At 49.2% G+C, this 22,349-nt stretch overlaps 1 protein-coding gene and 1 pseudogene across 1 annotated transcript in view; one reads left to right on the forward strand and one right to left on the reverse strand.

Moving 5' to 3' along the window:
- Positions 1-22,349, forward strand: part of ITPK1 (inositol-tetrakisphosphate 1-kinase) — a 237,867-nt gene that overhangs the window by 8,219 nt on the left and 207,299 nt on the right. The gene's annotated exons all lie outside the window — the stretch shown is intronic.
- LOC120404515 lies at positions 10,032-21,585 on the reverse strand (annotated as a pseudogene).

Below are 22,349 nucleotides of genomic sequence, written 5' to 3' on the forward strand. Positions count from 1 at the left end.
CCTGGAGCTACTCCCCCGTCTGCACAGCCCCTAACGACTCCCTGCCCGTCTGCACCCTGAGCTACCCCCCGTCCACACACAGCCCCTAGCTACTCCCTCCCTGCACCCTGAGCTACCCCCTGTCCGTGCACAGCCCCAAGCTACTCCTTGTTTGCACCCTGAGCTATTTTCAAACTTTTTGAGCTGAGCCCCCTACCTCTGAGTTATAACTTTTGGTTGTGTGTGCAACCTCCCTCCCCCAACCCAGACAGGTGGGTGGAAGTGGCACTCCCTCCCCAGACCCACCGTGCAGAGCTGGCTCAAGCTCCGCTGGCGCCTGCCCACCCAAAATAGGAGTCAAACTACATGTATGCTCAAGCCCCCAGCCCCGAAGGTTTCCCCCGCCTCGCTGGACCCTGGAGTTTTTAATAGCATGTTGTGGGGGCCTCAGAAAGAGGTTGAGAACCACTGTACTACACAACCTCGCTTCCTAGAAAAGTGTTAGAATGGAGAGACCAATGAGGTTGTAACATTGAGATTTTTAATATTGACACTGTGTTCCTTTATCTTCAGAGGAAGTGGTATTTGGCAACAGCTTTTTGATTTCATGTTAGCTCATAATTCCCCTGACAGTTACAAACACCTCTGAAATTAAGGAGATTGGGGAGAGGGAGAGTGGAAAATTAACTACCTCAGCTTTGATTTTGAGAAGTCACTAGTGTCTAATGTTTCCAACTCGCTCTATGTATTTAACAAGCACTAAAATGGTAGAGCATATTGAGAATTGAATGACTTAGTGAGTTATCTTTGGCAGTGGTTGGCCAGCAAGCTGTTGAGGCTGTGCAACACTGGGATTAGCTGTGTGTCGATAGTGTGGTGGGTCCGTTTTAGTCTGAAAACTAAAGGTATTTATGCATTAAAAACACATGATATCCAATGCAGCAATAGCTAATTGTTAGCACCTTTCACTCAAGGATTTTAAAATGCTTTACACATGTTGGAGTAAACTTCACAGCAAAAATATTATGCCTGGTTGTGGGGAGAGAGACATGACTGAGACACAGAAGTTGAGTCCAGGACACAGTATAATTTAGGGCTTATCTACAAGGAGCAGCAACACGCAGTAGGGAGGGTGTAATTTCTAATCCTCACTACCATGTTGTGTTCTATTTGGCCCACATGGACCCTGCTAGTGTGTGCTAAAAATTCTCTAGAGTGCTTTAATGTGATACAACAATACTTCATAGTTCAGACACTTTTCTTTTTTAGTTCAGCATAGTAACGAAACTGCTGCATTTGAGTATATAGTGATATTTACTCCCTGCCTCACCTTGCTTAATCTCAATTTGCAGATACCTTTATCAGTTAATAGCTAACTGAACAAATGGTGTGTGTGTGTGTGTGTGTGTGCGTGGAACAGCATTGGACAGAAATGACAGTATCATAAGTGTTCGTTTGTAATTGGCCAACCTCATCCCAACCACAGTGATAAAATGCTTTGTGTCTCAGTGCCACTCGTAAGTGACTTCTTCTGTTACAAGAACCGATATTCTAGTTGAATTTATTCTTTATCTTGTCAGCATGGTTCCATTACAAGGTCATAAAGGGACAAGTGTTCAGATGGGAAGGCCATGATATATAATCTGCTTCAGCACTATATAAGGAATATATTATTCAGCAATATATTAACAAATCCAGCAATTAGTACAATGATGACACTTAAATATACCAGCTGTACTATTTTAGATGTGTTTCAGTGAGACTTTGTAGTATTTCCCTTTAACGTTTCTAGATTATAACATATGAGATGTATGTAAATCATAATGGATCTTACTCCTCCAGTTGTTTGTATTGCAGTAGCTCCTGGATGCCTCAGTCAGGGCCCCGCTGTACACGTACATAACAAAGACAGTCCCTGCTCCAAAGGCTTTACAGTCTTAAAAACCAATCCTGCAAGGGACCACTACACCCATGTGGAGGCTTGTTCAGGTTAGTGCAGCTCTGCACTGGTGCAGCAGTCTGTCCACCTGTTCGCATTTGCAGGATCAGGGCCTAAGTGTCTGTCTGACAAGAGAACACATGGCCACAACAAATAGATGGGGTGAGAGAGCACAAAGTACTAGTGAGATTAGTGATAGGTGGAATAAGCAAAGGTAATAGTACATCAGAAGCCCAGCTGCTTTTGGGTGTTTTGTAGGCATCATGGAGAGGTGAGAGATTGGAAGGATATCAGGTGTGTTCTTGTCCCTTTTTAGTCTTGGTCCTTGGCCTTGCTATGATCCTTTTTTTTAAAAGGAAAGTATATATTATTTTACAAGGAATTCTGAATTTGCTTCCATTTTGCAGGGTTCAAAATGTAACCAGTTTTAATATTTTTTTTAAAATGGCTATAAACACTTTAACATTTTTCATGAATCAAAAAATGTTTATTAGCTTTTTAGTTAAAAGGGTTGCAAAATAATCCAACAGTTTCTCAAACACTTGTTTTTCAGGAAAAAGTCCCTTCCCCCAGCAGATATGGCCTCTTTAAAAGAAAAGTCAGCCAGTCTGTCTTCATCCTTGTACTATACAGCCATTGTATTTTGCTTATCCCAGAACAGCAGTAGGGGCTCTTGTGTAAAACACACACACAAACGCGCACAAATTTTAGTGAAAGACAGAAAAGAGCCAGGACTCCTGAGATACAGTTTCTTGGCTAGGTTTAGTTGATCATGGTAGCTAATAGTGGCTTTCACAGAGCAAAGTACAGGATAATACAAGAGCAACGTGTACCTTTCTGTAGTCCAGGAAGTGCAACTCTTGTTTCAACTCCAAACAAAATCTGTGTTTGTCCTGTTGACTAATATTGAGAATGAGCAGCCTCTTTTGTTTTCTGTTAGTTTGCAGTGCCGGTTTGGTGCAGTATTTAGTCATGAGAGCTTCCAGGTCCTTGCACTGTAGTCACTCAAATAAACTTTGGTTGCTAAAGAAAACCACAGACTTCGATGTGTTTAAGTCTGGCTGGAAGACAAGAATTCCATTTTGTGAAAAATTTCAGGGTTTTGGCATTGTGGTCTTTCAAAATGTTTTTTTTTTTTTTTAAAATCATCCCTCCTTCAACCCCTCTCGAACAATAGCTAATAGTCTGTTGGTTAGGGCACTCACCTGGGATGTGTGAAACCCAGGTTCAAGTCTCTCCGCACTGACTGATTCAGACGAAGGACTTGAATCTGGCTGTCACAGATGTGTGCCCTGACCACTGGATTACTGGTTATTCTGTTTTCCCCTCTTTGTTTCTCTTCCTGATGAAAGTTTTTTTTCAAAACAGATATATTTCTGCAAAAATGTTTGGTTTTGACCAATTTGAATTTTCTGGTGGGGAAAAATTGTCTCAAAAGTTCAGATCGGCTCCAGTTTGCACAATGAACATATGGCTAAAAATGTTCTGAGACTGTACTTTGCAAGAGTGAGAGAGAGAGAGAAAATGCAAGCACACTGGCCTAAAGTTGCTGTTTCATCTAGACACTGCATGTAGTCTTACATGTGTGCTGATAATCAAATCCACTGCTTGCATACCATTCCCCTCTTCTTTTTCAAGGTGTGTGGTGATGCACCTTTGTTTCTGGGGTTAGTGTCCAATATAGAACAGGTTACTAGTAATCATGTTCTGAGACATCTTGGGTAGAGAAGGGAAGTGTATTTTGGCTCTGGTACTTGCTACCATCTGTGTATAATTTTTTTTTTTCTCCCTCCAAAAAATTTATTTGGGGCCTACTGGCCCTACACAGGGGTTAGCGATAGAACTAGTTGAGGAAAATGGTGCTGGAGGGAGAAACTCATTAATATTTTTCTCACAATTTTCCCAATTTATACGCTGTATTCAAATTAAAAAAAACCGCAACTACTTTAATTATGGTTTAAAAAAATAGGGTGCTGTTAGGTGGGAAAACATAGTACTTCAGTAAGGTTTTCCCCCTTATTCTTGTCCTTTCTGTTCTGAATGACATTCTGGGCTGTGAGCTCCGAGGATCTGTTTGTGAGGGAGTTAGTGCGCGGAGTTCTCGCCACGAAAATGTGGGTAAAGGGGGAGTGGAAATCCTTGCTGGCTAGCTGATTTAACAAGACGACCAAACAATTAAGTGTGTTTAAGCTGTCAGCACAGTGAAAATAACTTTTTTTTTTTTTTTTTGTTTTTGTTTAAAAAAGGCTCTCTAGCTTGTTTCCCTTCTGATTCCTCTGCTGGAGGAGCTTTAGTGTAGCTCCAGGATTTGTATAGCACATAGAGGTTCATTGATCTCAACTGCCCTGCTGCTTAGGGGCAGTGGAACTGTCCCCAGCAATGGGGAAGCTCATGTGTTTGGGGACAGGGCTTTCTTGAGGACAAGCTCAAAACTCCGGAACTCATTTATGTAGGAGCCTTGCCACTTTCTAGTCCAAATGTAAAAATGAGGGCACCTCCTTTGCCCTTGTTTCTCTCAGTCACCCTCGTAAGATATCGGTTTGTATGGATAGCTAATCAAAACCAAACAGTTCCTAACATACAACTTCATACATCTGTCTTGGGAGAAAGGGCACTGGAGTGGAGAGGAAACCTTACTTCATTGATGTTTGTCAGCTTGTATGTGTTAACCTGGAAGAGCACTTGGGTGTCATGTTGATGGGCATGGTGTAAGTACCTGCATCGGATAGAACCTGAGTCTCCCATGTGGCAATGTCCTGCTGCTGTGATGCTGGCATGACCTAGAAGTGATCGTGTGAGAAATAAGTAGGATCATCTTGGTGTTTTATTCTTATCTACATGTTAAAACAGGAAAAAATGTTTTGAGCCAAACTATGTGCTGTCAGGTGTTGTGTTTACATGAGTAAACATAAACATGAAAATGAAACGTGTTATGGCATGTTGACATTAAATGGTCATTTTAAAATTAAATACTTGTATAATACCTCAGTATGTGCTGTGGGGACCACAAGGTCCCTGCGCATAAGTTTTCTTCCCACTGTATGCTCTTTGTGCTACTGTGGGCAGCAGTTTCCTCAGCAGCCTGGCACCCCATGTTTGCTCACAATGAGCATTGTTTGGGAGGCGGGCACAGTATACTTTTGTTCTGATTTGATCTCTTTTGTACAGTCAGTTAACGTGACACTTTACTTAATCCCACTCCTTGTTGACAATTTTTCACCTGCCGTTAAAGTAGCAATAAATGATCATAACTCTAACTGCAAGAGATTAGAGACACAACCTTGTTTCAGTGTTTGCTTTGTGCTTTTGTCACAGCTTTTTGTATAGTCACTTACATTGCTTCTCTTCTATTTTTGGTTTCTCCTCTTAGTATGGGTATTTCTCAAAAAATAGGGAAGGCAAAGAAAACATGGGGAAATGTAATTGAAATCATAACATTTGGCAGGGGAACTCAGGGATAGGTGTAACTATTTCTAATTCATTTTAAGACTGAAACTATTTTTACCTATGTTTAAAAAGTTTTTAAACTGACTAAATTACAAACTGATACCATTCCTTTGAGTGAGAAGCTCTCTTAGCGAGCTTCATGGTGAAACTCATCTAGTTTTTTAAAAACTATTGCAGTTACCATAATTAATAATCTCTATTGTTAATAATGATGCTGTGCATCTTAAAAGGAAGGTGTGTTCCAGTGGTTTTGAGCAAAGGATTAGAAGATGAAGTCTTGATTTCTAAACCCAGCCCTGCAATTGACTTCTCTTGGGCAAGTCACTTACCTTTCTGTCCGTTTCTCCATATGTAAAGTGAGGATCCCGTCTGTCTGGAGGTGCTGTTGTGCAGATTGATTAGATGTTTGTAAAGCAGTTTGGACTTGAGTGCTAAGTATTCCTATTATCGAAGCACAGTACAAAGGCTAATCCTTACTTTTTGGATTTAGAGCCCAGTCCAGCACCCACTGACGTCAATGGAAGACTTTGCATTGACTCCACTGGGAACTCTGTATGCATGTCTCTCTCGTACACACCCAGACACCACCTCCATCTTTTATTAATGGAGAATCTGAGACACAGGGCGGAGTGGTGGGAAGTTATTTTTCATGACCATACACAATTGGTGACAAGGACATGGCTGGGATTCGAAATAAGAACTGTCTCCCTTCCATGCTAGTTGCACTAAGTCCTGGCTGCCTGTATAAACATATAAATCACTAAAACAGGAACTTGGGCCTGTTTCAAATTAATATTGTTACTGTGGCAGGTTGTCATTGAGCTGTGCTACTAGGATCCCCTTTTAAGCACATTCTGAATACATGCTTGGCCCAGGGAAATACTCTGTATAGTAATCTCCAAAAATGTTTTTGCAGCATCAAGTACAGTACTCACATTTCCTATCTCTTGGCACTCCTGCCTCCTTTTCTTATGCTGAGTGATTTGTGTGTGTGAGAGAGAGATGCACAACTGCTCTAACAGTGTTGTCTGCTGCCTTTAGTGAGGGGTTTTAGCAGGGGATAGTCATTCCTAGAAGCGCAAACAGTGCTTTTAAACTATTTTTCTTTTAAATCAAAGTAAATTGCCATTTGTGGGCAGCATTTTCCTTTTTGTGGCGCAACCTAATAGCGCTATTAACACATTGCAATGAGAGAGGGATCTAGGTGCAGTGTTTTCAGCTAAGGCACATATTGTTCAGTCTTGAATAATGTCTTGAAACTGTGAAGCCCTGCATCTGTGTGGGTGTCTTTAGCTGGCAGTAGGGCTGCAGGAGATAATTATTGGAGCCTTTTATGAAGGCAGAGTGACTAGGGGCTGCCATATGCTAGCCTGATCTCCTTTGCTGTTGCAAAAGCTTGTTAAGAGTTCATTTCCTTTTCTTTTTCTTCCCTCTAACACAGCCGGCTGCCTTCTGAGCACCCCCTTGTGGCGAGGGGCACTCTGCAGTGTTCTGCCTCTGTTTTGCCCTTCTTCAGGTCTTCTTTATCCCCCCAGCCCCCGCAGTCTCTCTCATCCAATTGCAGCCCTTCTCGGGTTCAGTTTGTTTTTTAATTACCACAAAGTTGTAAAACGCAACCAATCTAACAAAAATCTTCCACCCAGCCATGAGCTAGGCCTAGCCCTTTTTTCCTGAGGTACTCGCTCTTCCTGGTCTCTGACCCATGGGAGAAGATGTAAGGCCTGGCCTGCCGCCTTCTAAAGGAAGAACAAAGCTTTCAACTGGGTCTTCTTACCCTGCCCCAACTCCCTCCCTTGAGCACTCTACGAGAACCGCTCTCCTGGCAGCTTCCCTCTGCAGTTACCCTTCTAGCTCTGCCCTCACTGAAATGCCCCCGACCCTTTATAGCCAAAGTGCAGCCCTGTGATTAAAATAAGAGCTCCCCTGTGCCAGAGCAGTTGTCCAAACTGAGCCAATTAAGGAGCTCTTATTTTAATCACAGGGGCCTGCCACCCTGTGACATTCCCCCTATACATTTCATCTGCATGTGAAAATCGTTCGCCCCTGAGAATGTCAGGAAATTAAATTGTTTACTCAATGTCTGTCGTGAACGCCTACACTAGCCCAGGAGAGCTCGGAGACATTCCTTCGAGCAAGCCCAGAAGAGTGGGAGCTGTATCTTTTCATCTGAACTGTAAATGCAAAGTTCACCCACAGAGTTTGCTAGGCACTATGCCCAGACAGTTTTAAAATTAGACTAAAATCCTGCATTGTTGCATCCTGGAACCAACATGGCTCTTAGAGTCAAGGTAGGTGAAGTAATATACATTACCTCATCCATCTGGTCTCAGGAAAATCCTATGCATTTATAAATGTGCTGTGAACAATTTCAATCTCTTGGGAATATTTGGAATGCCCTTCCCATGTTCACAGATATTTCAAGCATTACTTCCCCTGAAATGAAGTGGACCTCAGAATGAGGATAGGTGGCAGAGGAAAGGCTTGCGGTGGATGCACAGGAGTGGGGGTCAGAATTGGGGTGTGGGGAGAGTCTATTCTTGGCTCTGTCATAGGCTTCATTGTCTTTTAGGCAAGTTAGTTAATCTTTTTGTACCATTGGATGTCTCTCCATAGGGGATTTAATCTGAAGCTCTTTGATGCATGTCAGGTAACTAGCAGCACGCGGGTCACGCCAATAGTGTGCACATGTAATGCCTGTTCTGTTTTCAATTTGCATGGCATCTACTTGCTGTGCACGGAGGGATAGCGCTTTCCAGTGCCATCCCAGGGTTCTTTGCTTCACTGCTGAGCAGTGGGTGGACAGGGATTGTCACTGAATTGTGGAAAGCCGAGTGGATTCAATTAAAAAAAAAAAATCCTGTGTTTCCACTGTCTGTGCCATATTTCCTTTCTGGGCTGGTATGCGCCGATTTTTTTAAATTGCTGTTGACCAGCACGGATCCTACAATTCTTCACGCTGCTATGGCGACGAGAGCAAATACGCACAGGCTGCTTGGGTTGTATTGCAGCACTTAGAGCTGGATGGGTTCTGCATTGGACTTTGCCTGTTGCACCACCAAATGTGATGCAGGAGCAGGAGAATATTCTATGGCAGCAACAACAGATGAGTGTTCTGTAACTGGTGGCAGCAGGACAAGGCGGACCAGTTTCTGGATCACCTACGCAGCGTTCAGTGCCACTTCTGGGTCTGGGAAACCAGTGTGGGTTGGCGGGAGTGGATTGTTCTGTTGAGCTATGCTAATCAGCAGTGGTAAGAAACCTTCAGGGTGGGGAGGGCTACTTTTAGTTGTTGTTTTTAAGATTTAGGCAGATCTGACCAGGAACTGCAGTGGGAGCAGACCAACATGCAGTGCTCCATACCGTGAAGCAACAGGTTGCCGTGGCAATCTGGAAGCTGACTAACCCAGAATGTTATCAGTCTGTAGCCAACCAATTTGGAGTGGGGAGATCAGCTGCTGGGGTTATTCTAATGCAGGTCTGCTATGCTGTTGAACTGGTGCTGTCTAACTGGGTCATGAGGCTGGGTATTGCTCAAGAGACTGTTGATGGCTTTCCATGCATGGGGTGCCCAAGCTGCACTGGGGCAATTGCTGGGAATCCATGTGCCTATTCCGCCCCCTCCGCTCCAGGATACAGAATTTATAAACAGAAAGGTGCATTTCTTCATAGTGCTGCAAGGACTTCTGGGTCACTGTGACAGGTTTACAAACATAAATGCAGAGGGCTCTGAGAGGGTCCACGATGCTGGGAATCTTTTAAAATGAATGGAGAAAAAACTGTTTGCCCCCAGGAGAGCTGTGGACATTAATGGTGTGGAGGTTGGTCCGGTTATTCTGGGAGACCTGGCTTATCCACTGATGCCCTAGCCTAGATAATGAAGCCATATGCTGGCCACTTGGACAGAAGGAAGGAACATGTTAACTATCCCGTGAATCGCTGTAGAATGGTAGTCAAAAGTGCATGTGACCATTTGAAAGGCAGATGGTGCTGTTTCTAGAATAGGTTGGAGGCAGCAGAAAAAAAGGTTCCGACCAATATAACTGCATGTTGTGTTTTGCACAATATTTCAGAGCAAGCGGGGAGAGTCTTATTGCCGAGTGGGGCGACTGAGGTGCGGAGGCTTGTCCGGAGGCTTGAGCAGCCAGCAAGGCATCTCATGGAGAGAATACACATCCCACGGGAATGCTGTCAGGGATGCCTGTTTGTATTTTGAGTCACATGCCTGAATGTGTTAGCCCGTCTTGCGGGTGTTGAGATGCAGACATTGCGAGCGCTAGGATATTGCGTGTGGGTGGTTGAAGTTTGATTTTCCCTATGTGCTTTTGTCAAAACCTTATCAATGTTTTCAGTCTTATTTAAAGGATTTTCTGTGCAAAAAGTGACTCAGAATGGATGTATTGTAAATGATTTTATTATGGAAGAACAATTAAAAAAAAACCAAAGTTTTAAGGCAGCCAGAAATAATATCTTTGGTTGGTTAAATGGTTTTTTCTAAACATAATCTTCTTAAAAGTTTGTGTGTAGTTGGTTACTTTAATTCCTGCAACAGTGCAAACAAAGTTCAAAGTGCAACAGCCAGACTACTTTAAATACACAACAGTTTTGTTGTGGGAGGGAGGGATTGTGTAAAGTTACAGGTGAATATATGCCTTGTCTGTCTCCTCTTACTGGCATAGGCTCTGGGACTGACTGCCTCAGCTCAAAATTCTCGGGGGGGGGGGGGGGAGGGGGGTTGCAGGGCTCAAAAGAGCTGGTCTCCCAGGTGCAAGTGTCTTCTCAGATCTTACCTCTGCGCACCAAAGTGAATGGGTTCTGCTGGAAGCACCGCTGCAGGGATGCGGAGGGTAGGAGCGGCTTCTGTCTCAGTAGCCAGCATAGTCCAGGGGCTGAAGGACGTGGCTGGATCCCAAATTATGGGCCTGCAGGGCCTGCTTGCTTAGCAGGAGGGCATTCTGGCTTAGGGTAGTGTCTGAGTTGCCTCTGCCTCTGCGTCTCTTCCCATGCTCTCCTTCACCATGACAATACTGTTCTTGGCCACAGTGACACTTGCCCTGGCCACTGTGATTTATCCTTGGCAGCTGCAAGGATCTTCTGTATTTCTTTCTACCTCTGGGTCTTAATGTACAGCCTAGTTTTCCTCTGACTCTGCCATGAATTCTGCAAAATCTTGTCCCAAGTCCTCCTTTTCTGCATCTCAGGTTTTCTTTTTCTTTTTTTTTTTGACGGATACAGAGACTTTTATTGAGCGGGGGGCGGGAGCACGAACGGGTCGCAGCCCAGGGCGCTCATCAGGTTTGCTTTCAGGAAAGAGGCCACATGTCGGGCTGTCATCCCCTCCACCTGCTGCAGGTCCTCCACCTGGCTGAAGGGCCCGTGCTGCTGTCTCCAGGCCAGGATGCGCTGGGCTCTCTTGTCCCCGATGCTGCGCAGGGCCTGCAGCTCCTTGGCATCGCCCTCGTTGAGCCGCGCCAGCAGGTTCTCCCGGCTCCACGCCAGCAGGTCAGGGCGCGACACCAGCTCCCAGCCCGGGGCCCGGTTCTCGGCCCCTGTGGCCGCCTGGCCCTGCTTCCTTTGTATGACCAGGATCCCTTTGGCTCCACTGGGCATGGCCTGCTGCCCAACGGGGGTCTGCACTTGCTGCAGGGGGAGGACCACAGTCTGTTTCTGGGCCCCGGCGGGGGCCTCGCTGTGGTGCAGAGGCTTGGGCTGACAGGCCTTGTCCAGCAGCGCCACGGCTTCCCGCTCCTTCTGCCTCTCCTTCAGCTTCTGCAGCTCGCGGCGCATCTCCTCCAGCTGGCGCAGCACGGCCACCCGCTCCCGCCGGGGGGTGCTGAGCAGCGGCAGCCTCCACCCGGCCCCCCCCTGCTGCTGCTCCAGCACCAGCAGCCGCTGCACCAGCCTTGGGTCCAGCTGCTCCAGGGGCAGCAGGGAGCTGAGCGGCTCGGCCTCGGGGGGGCTCCTCCTCAGGAGGTCTCTTGGCTCCGGGGCCGGCACCCTCACTGCCAGCTCCAGGGTCCTCGGGAAGTCTCTTGCGTGCAGCTGGGGCCCGCAGCATCTCCTGGGTGAAGGGCCGGTTCACCACCTGCTTGGACTTGGCAGCAAAGTTCAGCGTGCTCAGCGTGTCAAAATAAAAGTGTTGCTCCGGGGCGACGACAGCAGGTAGGGGATCTTGGGGGACAACTACTGCACTGGTGGGGTGCAAAATAAACTTTATTAAGAAAATGCAAAAACAGGGAAAATTCAATAGTGAGGGGTATGGGGTTTGTTAAGGTAGACAATTGGGGAGGGGTTTCTTTTAGTAAATAGTATGGGGGGGTACAATACAGTTGGTAACCAATTACATTTATACTTCAGTGTTAACAGGTAGCTAACAATTTCTATGTAAAGGGTGTGTCACAGCAGCATATAACCAACTAACAGTTAAGGGTAAAATGTGTTAAATAACCAACAACTCTAGGTAAAAATGCGTTAGTGGTGTAAATGTAAAATGTGAGGTGTGTCGGAGAGAAAAAGGGTAACCAATGGGGTTTTATGCTAGATTTCAGCAATACAATTGAGGTTTGGCAGCAGTAGGAGCGGGGTGAACATGTGGGGGAAGGGATTAAAAAAGAGAGGGGGGGGAAGAAGAGCACGTGGTGGAGCGGAGACCAAAGGCAGAGGCACTGCGGAGGGAGATTTAAACTTAGGGAAACGCAGAGAGCAGACAGGCTGCAATGAGTGACTGGGGAAGCCCGCGGTGGGGAGAACGGGGGAAACACAATTATACAGAACACAGCAAGGTCCTTATCTATGATCTAACTTAACCAAGACTACACAAATTAGCAAGTAACAAAACACAATACAACAATTCTCTAAGCCTAATTTATAGAGTAGAATGCAAACAATTTTCTAAACCTAACTTAACCACAGCTATGCAAAATGAAATTACAATTTATCTAGACTAAAGGCTAAACCTAACCTAATGGGTGCACCTTATACTAGGGGTAGCTTCAGAGGGCAGAGTGGTGTGTGCCCAGGATACAGCTCCAAGGGGGGGATTTAAGGTGGTGGCTGCAGCAGTGGGACGACTGCAAGTAGGCTGCCAGGATAGAGTCCAGGGAGGCACAACTTAGAAGGGGTCGATGGACCCAGTCTGTGGTGTTGCAGCCTGAGGCTGGATACTGTGGGGTTAGGTTCATGAGAGGGAGGAACTTCCAGAGGAAAGGGGATCCTCCCTCTGAGGCCTCCTGTCTTGTGCAGGCAACACAATCATGTGATGAGGGGACATCTGACAGGTTCCCGATGAGGACCCCCTGCAGGGCATAGGCTTTTAACCAGGCAACCAGGGGGTTTTCTCGAGGCGGGGTGGCAATCATGGCAGGTGATTCCTGTGAAGACATAAAAGAGAGGTTGCCCGTGTAGGGCCTGTTACGACCGGGCACTAAGCCAGTTGTGATGGGCCAGGTCAGGCTTGACTCGTCCATCTATTTGAATGTGGTAGGTGTTGGGGAACCAGCCAGGGGTGATGATGGTAGCTGGTTGTGGGGTGCAGGTCCCTTGAGCATTGGGGATAAAGACCCACACCGGCTGAGAGATACTGTAGGCTGGTTTCCAGGGCTCCCGTGGTTTGGGAGCGATCTCTGGCCATCGGCTGTATGCCGCATTAAGGGAGATGAGGGCTTGAGACAGGACCCGGTCCCAGCCCTTATAGTCGGGGTGCCAAGTATGGCCCGAATTTGGGTCTTCAGCATTCCAATACGTCTTTCCACAACCCCGCTACTTTGGGGGTGGTATGGCAGGTAGCTGTGGAGACGCACCCCCCCATTGGGACACCATCTGGTCTATAATTTTACTGGTGAACGGTGGCCCTCCATCAGTCTGGATCTCTTCAGGTGCCCCCCAAGCAGCAATTACCTGGAGAAGGGCTATAGAGACAGCTGGTGCAGTAGATCGCCTGAGGGAGAACACATTAACTGAGACCCCAGGTCGACTATTACAAGCCCCTTTGGGTACTGTTTTGCCCCCGGGAGGGGGCCAATGAGGTCCATCTGCCAGGTTGTACCTGGGCTGAAGTGCTCAGGGCTATAAGCACCGTGGGCATAGACAGGCTTGTTTGTGACTCGTGCCTGTTGGCAGCTTAGGCACCCTTGAACTACTTGGGTGCACTGCTGCCTAGACACGCTTGATGTTTGTGTTCCTCGGTTAGTTAACAGCTGATGTAGGGCACGGGCAGGCAGGTGCCCCCACTCTTCATGGAGCCAGGTGACAAAGGGGTTGCTGCAAGAAATGATGTTAACCTGAGATGTGTCACACTTACCTTATTTTTCTGTGTATAAGACACCCCCCACTTTTCTAACCCAAAATTCAGAAATCAATATTTTAAACATAAAACAGAACACATTTTTATTTAGTAATTAGGCAACATTTACATACCAGTACTATGATATTATGCATCACACTTAGCTTTGAGCAAATCACTTTATTCAGCCTCTATTGCATCACTGCTTCTTCTTCATCACTATTAGTTTCGAACATATCAGTTTCTTCAACTTCTATTGCATCACTGCTGTCTACTGAGTCACTGTCTAATATATATATGATCATCCTCAGTTCCGTCCATGGCATTGCTGATTCCACACTTCTTGAAGGACTTCACAATCACCTTTTGTTTGATGCCATACCATGAGTTTAGAACCCACTTGCTAACCTCAGTAATGGTTGGTTTTTTCACTCTTCCTGTCGGTGTCAGTTACCACCTGCTTTTTGAATCCATCTACTCCATTCTTCTCTCATCAGGGCTTTAAATGGCTTGTTTGAAACAACTAGTGGCTGTAGCTGACCTGTAAGTCCACCAGGAATAACTGCTAGCTGTGTTCGCAAATCCGATGCAACCCTTTTTGTCTTTTCTGTTAAATGTGCTCGGAACTGATCAAAGATAAGTAGAGCTGGCTTCTTTAAGAGCCCTCCAGGTCTTCTGGACCAAACCTTTGCAAACCAAATGGCCATAATTTTTTCATTCATCCATCCCTTCTCATGAACTTGCACAATAATGCCAGGTGGTATGGTCTCTTTAGGATATGCAGCAAAGAATCCTGTGGCACCTTATAGACTAACAGACGTTTTGCAGCATGAGCTTTCGTGGGTGAATACCCACTTCTTCGGATGCAAGCAGTGCACGAAAGCTCATGCTGCAAAACATCTGTTAGTCTGGTTCTGTAGAAGCAGCAAAGCATCCTGTGGCACCTTACAGACTAACACGGCTACCCCTCTGATCTTTAGGATATGTTTTCCTCTTAAAAATAAGCATAGGAGGCAGTTTAGTACCATCTGCACAGCACGAAAGCACAGCTGTATAGTGTGTCTTTTCATGGCCACTTGTTTTGATTGCCACTGTTTTGATTCCTTTCACATCAGCAGTTCTGTTGGAAGGCACATCAAAATTGAGAGGCACCTCATCCATGTTTGCAATCTGACTTGGTTCAAAATCATATTTTTTCCGAAGTTGTATGACACAGGAGTGAAACTGTTGGATTTTATCCTCATAAACTGGTGACATTTTCTGTGCTAACTCTGTTCGTGCTCTCATGGCCAACCCTTCTCTCCTCATGAAATTGAAGCACCATTTTGCCTGTTGATTTTCCAGGAAAATCTTCTTTTCGCTTGCAAACATTCTTGCCTGATATTGAATAAGCTTGGTTGACACACACAAGCCACTCTGGTGCTGCTCCATAATCCAAGTCTTAAGCCTCTGCTCCAAATTTGGCCATTTTGCTGGTTTTCCTCTTAAGGCCTTCTTCTTTTTTGGCATCTTAAGGAGTTGTTCTTCCTGTTTTCTCCACTGTCTGATCATACACTCAGTGGGAGGAGGTCCAAACTGTCTCTCTGCAGCTCTATTTCCATGCTCTTTTGCATAACTGATTACATTCAGTCTGAATTTTGCAGAGTAAGACATTTGCTTATTTATTTTATTATTTTCGGACATCTTTATGGGCTCAGAACGCTCCGACATTACCGGTCCCTGTCGCATCTGCGCACTGCCTACCCGCTCTCCACCTCCAACGGGATGTGTTCCAATTGGTTGGTTCAGCATCAGCTGACGTCAGTTACATAAGGCTCGTGATTGGAAGAAGCCTGTTTGCAGAGACAAGGTATGGGCAGTTTCGCAACCGTGCGGTTCTCTCCTCGGCTTACTTCCATGTATAAGATGACCCTCAATTTTTAGTCTTTCCTAAAATCGTTAAAGTATTGTCTTATACACAGAAAAATACGGTATATTCTCTGAGCTGCAGATCTAGCCTGGAATGAAGAGGGTTACTGTCAGACCTGTGCGAAGGGCAATGAGTAACAAACCATGGCAACTTGGACTGCGCTGCCAGTTGAGTAACCTGCGCCCAGATGTTTTCATGAGCAGTGGGCTGTCCCTCTCCCACCAGGATGGACACGCAGTAGCTTGAGTCCACTCCCAGGACCACAGATGTTCTTGGATGGGCTGCTGCTATGTGGGAGGCGGCTAGTAGGACACCCTCTGCTTCAGCTTTTTGAGCTGAGCTGGAAAAGTTGGGGTTTAACCTTGAGGGTGTTACAGGTGGCACACAGCATTCCTGCTCGGGGAGAAGGTGACGTGCCCCCATCAGATACAATCCAGGGGGCATAGACACTTAGCTGGGCAACCGCCCCAGGTTCATTAGGGACTGTGGTGGAGGAGGACTTGAGGGCCCAGTGTCCGAATACCTCTTGGGCCTGGTAAACAAGTCGCTCCCAAGTAGCAGGGGCTCCCTGGAACTGGGGAGCTGGGGTGAAGGTTAGCCATGGGATGAGCTCCACATGAGGTCTCTTTAGGGTACCTGTGGCAGATTTGCCCCATGGGAGGGCACACTGAACGGTGAGCATGGCAGTGCCCACAGGCCCGTAGCGGTACTCAGGTCCTGACAATTTTCAGGCCAGATTGTGGACAGGAAGGTTCTCTTGGGACATAGTTGCAGCCACATGGTCTGGGAACACAGTGAGAGTAATTTCGACGGGGTTGGTGGGGTTCTAGCCAAGGTGGGCCCAGAGCCCAACCAGGCAGCCAGGGAAGACACCGCCTGTTCGGCCTCCGGTGTCCAGGGGATTTTAACGTTCCTGGCATATTGTTGCAGAGTGGACAGGCGTGGCATCAATGCAGCAGGAAGAAACTGCCTGTGGTAATTGACTATGCCCAACATATGCTGCACCTCACGCCTGGGGGGTGCTACCCCCAGGGGGAAAGGACCTATCACCCACTCACCAGTTACGTGGCATAGCCGTCCCTTTTCCACAGCAAAACCTAGGAACTGAAAGGTAGAAGCAGCCGTGAGGACACTTTTAGGCAGACTGAGGTCCCACCCATCGGTGGATAAAGCGGCCTGGACCTGTTCAGTGACCTTCTGTACTTCAGTCAGTGTGGGACCAGTTATGAGAATGTCGTCCACATAGTAGACGACATGGACGTTGAGGAGGGATGGTACCTTTTCTAACGTGCGGGTTAGGGCCTCACTGGCACAGGCAGGTGAGTTTTTGTACCCTTGGGGGGCACGCTTGCAATTGGTACTGGGCTCCCTGGTAAGCGAAGTTTAACAGTCCCTTGGGATCATAGAGGGTGACCTGATAGCAGGGCTGGCTCCAGACCCCAGCGTGCCAAGTGCACGCTTGGGGCGGCATTTTGCCGGCAGGGCAGCTGGCAGCTCCGGCGGACCTTCCGCAGTCATGCCTGCGGGAGGTCCGCTGGTCCCGCGGCTCTGGTGCACCTCCCGCAGGCATGACTGCCTGGGGCGGCCAAATTCCTAGAGCCGCCCCTGCCTGATAGAACATATCCTTTAGGTCTATTGTACATGCCCATTGGTTTGTGTCATCTAGTAGGATGTGCTCAATAGTGGGGATAACCCATTTAGCAGCGAATGCTACTGACTGTATGTGTGTGTTAGTGGCCCGATAATTGATAACCATTCTGTACTCATTGGGCTTGTGTGGTTTTGGGATTCCCCACGCACTGGATAGATATTTGCTCGCTGACACCCGCCAAATTTTATTCTCATTGAGCAGTGTCTCAACAAGCTGGGCAATGTGTGGTTGGCCTGCTGGGGCAGTGGGTATGGGTCTGTATTTCCAGGGTGTGGGGTTAAGCAGTTCAGGTTCGTGGGGAGCACTGGTACCAGATAGAGTGACAGGCAGTGCCTCCAGTACGGCTTCGGCCAGCTCGAAACGCCGTAACTCCTTGACTCCGAGGAGGGGCGTGGGCCCCACTAGTGCCCGAAATGTTATTTGGTGTGTGGTTTGTGTGTGCATGTACCTTTACTTCTGAGCGGGACTCTGTGCTATTGAGGCCTTGCACGTAGATAGTGTGTCCTGTGGGGGACGTGAGGAGGTACAATGGACACCTGTGCCCCCGTGTCCAGCAAAAAGGGGATGACGAGACCCTTGTCAAAAACTAGCGGATAATAGGGGCGGGGGTCCCCAGGCCGGGTGCTGGCCGCCGCCAAGCACCCGGCCGTTATCCGTTTTTTGGCTTGGAAGATTCTAGTCACTCTTCCCATCCCAGAGCTATGGCCAAGGCTTTTTGCTGCTCACTGTTGAGCTTACGCACAACCTCCTTAGTGAGGCCTTTATACAACAAGAATCCAAAAATTTTCCGTTCTACAAATGAACGCTCTGGGTGCTGGGATCTGGGCTGTGGGCTGGTGTGTGGTGGGTGGGAACTAATGGGTAGGGCTTGGGCTGAAGGCCACTTCACCCTCTCGAGGGCCTCATAGAGCTGCCCAATGGGGCGTCCAGCATACCCCCTTAGCCACTGAACTGTTCCGGTGTCAGGGGTGGTACTGTTATCCATGGCAAGTCAATGGCAGCTTCATTTATGGGTATTTCAGTGGGGTCAACAACATGCCGGAAGGCATTAACCTGGTTAATCTGAGCCGGAGTTAGTCCTAGAGGGTGTTGGGCAGGGGACCATAGTATGATGGACCCCCCCTGCAATGGCACATCTTAGGGAAGAGAGGTCCTTGACACTTCCTTTGGGGACTTGGATCCCTGGAAGGGATTGCTGTAAATGGAGGATGGCCAGGGCTGGGGCAGTCAGGGGCCATGCGGTGTTAGATATTACCGGGCTCCCTGAGACCCCGGGACCAGCTACTGGTCCTGGCTAGTACTATGCCATCTTCCCTATCCACTAGCTCCTGTCCATGTTCCAGGGCCAACCGGCCTAGCCACAGTAATGGTGGCTCATTGGCTCCCCTAGCGGTGTCTGAGATGAACTCCTTCATCTCCGCTTTGGAGCGGGGCCAGAATTCTGTGACCTGTGGCATTACCCAGACCATCAACCTTTATTCGGCTGATGGATATAGGCAGGGCCTCACTGGAGGTCACAGTGGGTGGGGGTGTATGGGCTTGAGCATCTGGTGGGGCAGAGGGTAAGGTGGGGTATAGCAATGTTTTTTCGAGGGGGAGTGGGGCCTCTGGGTGAACATATGGGGGTGGGTGTTCGGGGGGTTTATTGGGACTGGGCTAGCTAGTGGTAGGTGGCGGCCCTTCCTGGCTGGGCTGGCTAACGGCCTCCTTGGCCGAGGCCGTTAGGGCCCCATGTAAAACGGTTACCTTATCAAGGGCCTGGGCCAGTATTTCATAGGCAACTGGCCACCTTTTGGGGTTTGTATACATCAGGCCACAGTTTCTTGGGCTTCCAAACCCCTTCTAGTTTTTGCGCCAGGTCCGTTAGTATTTGGTGGGCGGGGGACCCCTGCAAAATTCAGGGTTCAGGGGTGAGTTTAGATGGGGTCCCCCCACAGGCTTTCATGACCCTCCCCACCTACCTCCAGAGGCGGGTAGGATCTGAATCTGCAGCTGGCTCTCTTGCCTTAGTGCAGGTTAGCCGGAGGCTGGAATCAGCGGGGCTGGCCCGGAATGTGGGGTGACAAGTTAAAAGGCACCCCACATCAGTGAGCCCCAGGTGGGTAGTGTACACCCTGGAGCTCTGGCCTTTGCCAATCGTGCAGACACACTCTAGGGCCTCAGGCTGCTGTTTACTTTGCAGCGAGTGGTACTGCAGGTGGTTAGTTTGGTCCTCATCTGTCCCAGAGGTCTTGGCCTCTTTCCAGGGACAGGGGAGGCAGCAATTGTTACCCCAAGATCCTGTTCGTGATGCCATGACCCTTCGGCTCCACCGGGCATGGCCTGCTGCCCAATGTGGGTCTGCACTTGCTGCAGGGGGAGGACCACAGTCTGTTTCTGGGCCCCGGAGGGGGCCTCGCTGTGGTGCAGAGGCTTGGGCTGACAGGCCTTGTCCAGCAGCGCCACGGCTTCCCGCTCCTTCTGCCTCTCCTTCAGCTTCTGCAGCTCGCGGCGCATCTCCTCCAGCTGGCGCAGCACAGCCACCCGCTCCCGCCGGGGGGTGCTGAGCAGCGGCAGCCTCTGCCCGGCCCCCCCAGCAGTTTCAGCATCAGAGGACGCAGAGAGGACTCGATTCACTAACAATAATCAGGAGATCTTCAGGCAAAATTCGTTGTTCGTGGGAGGGGAGTTTAAAAATGGGGGTATGCTCAAAAACAAACGAGAGCGGGGAGAGGGCTCCCCAAAGACGCCTAGCTGATCAGACCAGGTGGCAATGCAGGAACCTCTCCGGGGGTCTGATCAGAAAATGTCTGGTTTTAAAGGCAAACTCAGGCGGTTTCCTGCCAGTAACTCTGATTGGTTCCCCTTGTTACAGGGGAGGAGAGAAGGCTGCAGGTGAGCATAAACATGCCTGGGCAAGTTTTTGAGCCACAGGTATGACTCATACACTCAGCTATTTGGCCACTTTAGGTCTTGCATTCCTGGGCAGAGCACCCTACACCGAGCCGGGTCTGAACAAAGAAGCTAGACAAAAGAGCAAGAAGCCCCCTCCCTGAGCAGAGCAATGGCTCCAGTCAGTCTGCCCAAGCCATCCCCATGAGCAGGGCCAGGCTGTGACTTTGGTCAGTTCAATGGCCGGGGGGACTTAACACAAACAGAAAGGAAGGGGGGAAAAGGAATCCAGCAGGGGGACAGCTGTAACAGACAGGGTCTAGCTGCTCCAGGGGCAGCAGGGAGCTGAGCGGCTCAGCCTCGGGGGGGCTCCTCCTCGGGAGGTCTCTTGGCTCCAGGGCCGGCACCCTCACTGCCAGCTCCAGGGTCCTCGGGAGGTCTCTTGCGTGCAGCTGGGGCCTGCAGTGTCTCCTGGGTGAAGGGCCGGTTCACCACCTGTTTGGACTTGGCAGCAAAGTTCAGTGCGCTCAGCGTGTCAAAATAAGTGTTTGTTCCAGGGCGACATTTTGCAATGATCACGCTGTGAGCCGAGCCCCCCAGGGAGTCCTGCAGCAGGCGGGTGAGCTTGCTGTTGCGGTACGGCACGGGGGCAGCCCCTGGTTGAGGGCGTCCACCTTGCTGAGCAGATGCAGGGAGGCATTGATGGCTCCGCTCTCCTTGAGCCGCAGGCCACGGTTGCTAGTACGCCGGTTGTCCTCGGAGCCAGCCAGGTCGATGAGGCAGAGCTTGGCCACATGGCGGCGGTGGGGGGGCGCCCGCTGGCTCCGTGCCACCCGCACCAGCAGCATGGCGTGGCTGCAGCTCGAGCAGTCGTTGAGCTGAGTGGAGGCTACCGTGCGGTTGCGGCTGGCTGGCAGGAAGTGCTGCTCGAAGTCCCCGAAGCCTCTCAGCTCCCGCTCAGTCAGCCCCGGAATCAGGATGTTCTGGTCCCGGTCCTCCCAGATTGGCAGGTCCTGCTGGGATGGCTCCAGCAGGTCCAGCACCTTCTCAGTCTCCATGTCCTACCTGGAGATCTACCAGGAGAAGTCCCACTCCTCAGCCCCGGGTGAGCAGCTCGCCTCCCGTGTCATCTGCAGGACATCCCGCAGCACCCGTGGGATCACACCTGGCTGTTCTGGGCTGCCCAGCATGGTGTGTGTCTTACCAGCACCGGTGGGCCCATAGGCCAGCACACTGGCGTTCTGCCCCTCCAGCAGGTGGCACAGGACAGGCTGCACGGAGCCGGTGTAGATGTCATGCTGAGTGGCTTGATCGCCATAGAAGGTGTCGAACTGGTACTGCATAGTCTCCATCTTGTCCCTCCAATTGATGATCTCCAGGGAGCGGGAATCCAGGCTGCGGATGCAGGGGTCCCCCTGGGTGCAGGGGCGCAGGCGGACGCACACTCGCACGTGGGCCGGGGGGCTGGCACGGCGGGGCTCGGCCAGGCTGGGTCTCTGCCGGGACAGCATGGTGCCCACCACAGGGGTGAGCCCCCTGCTCTCTTTTGGGTCCGGCACAAGCTACGGCTCGCACGGGCCGTGGCCATTTGCCTGTCCGCCGTATGTAGAGGCCTGTCCTTGACTGTCTGGTCTGGCTGTTGCAGGTGCTATGGGAATAGTGGGTTGGGAGGGAACAGTTGCTGCTTGTTCTTATCTCAATGGGTTTTTTAGTATGTATGTGACCTTTCCTTCCTGAGACTCTTTGCACTCTTGGGGGAACACCAGAGCTGGTAAGTGATCTGCATATGTGGAGGGTGCTGGGTGCGTTTTTAATTTGTTATATCTGCTTTTGTGCTGCTAGTGGTGGGAGCAGGGAGAGCTATGTTTTAGGTTTGTTTGTGCACTGGAGGCACTACTATGGCGTCAGAGGTGTGAAGGAAGGGTTATGGAGACTGAGCTGGACAGTAATCCCCTCTAAGGTGTCTTCACTTTTGATGACGTTACGCTAAGGCAGGTGACTTGGAGGCAGAGAATGCTCATATTCAGACAGGCAAAGGGCAGACCAGTGACACATGCTTGAGGTTATTCACCAGAGTGGCGCCTCCCACCCCCACCCCCCCCAGGAATGTTGCAGGAGTGGAAGGGGCTGGCAAGCTCTGCTGGGGGTCATGGCCATGTAGCTGCATCTCAGTCTTAAGTTCTGCTATTATCTCCCCCGCAGACATGGCGAAAGTGCAGGGAAAAATAGGATCCTACAATGACTGTCACTACAATGTGTTACAGGGCACTGTACC

This window comes from Mauremys reevesii, linkage group 4 (assembly GCF_016161935.1).
Source record: "Mauremys reevesii isolate NIE-2019 linkage group 4, ASM1616193v1, whole genome shotgun sequence".
Taxonomy (NCBI): Eukaryota; Metazoa; Chordata; order Testudines; family Geoemydidae; genus Mauremys; species Mauremys reevesii.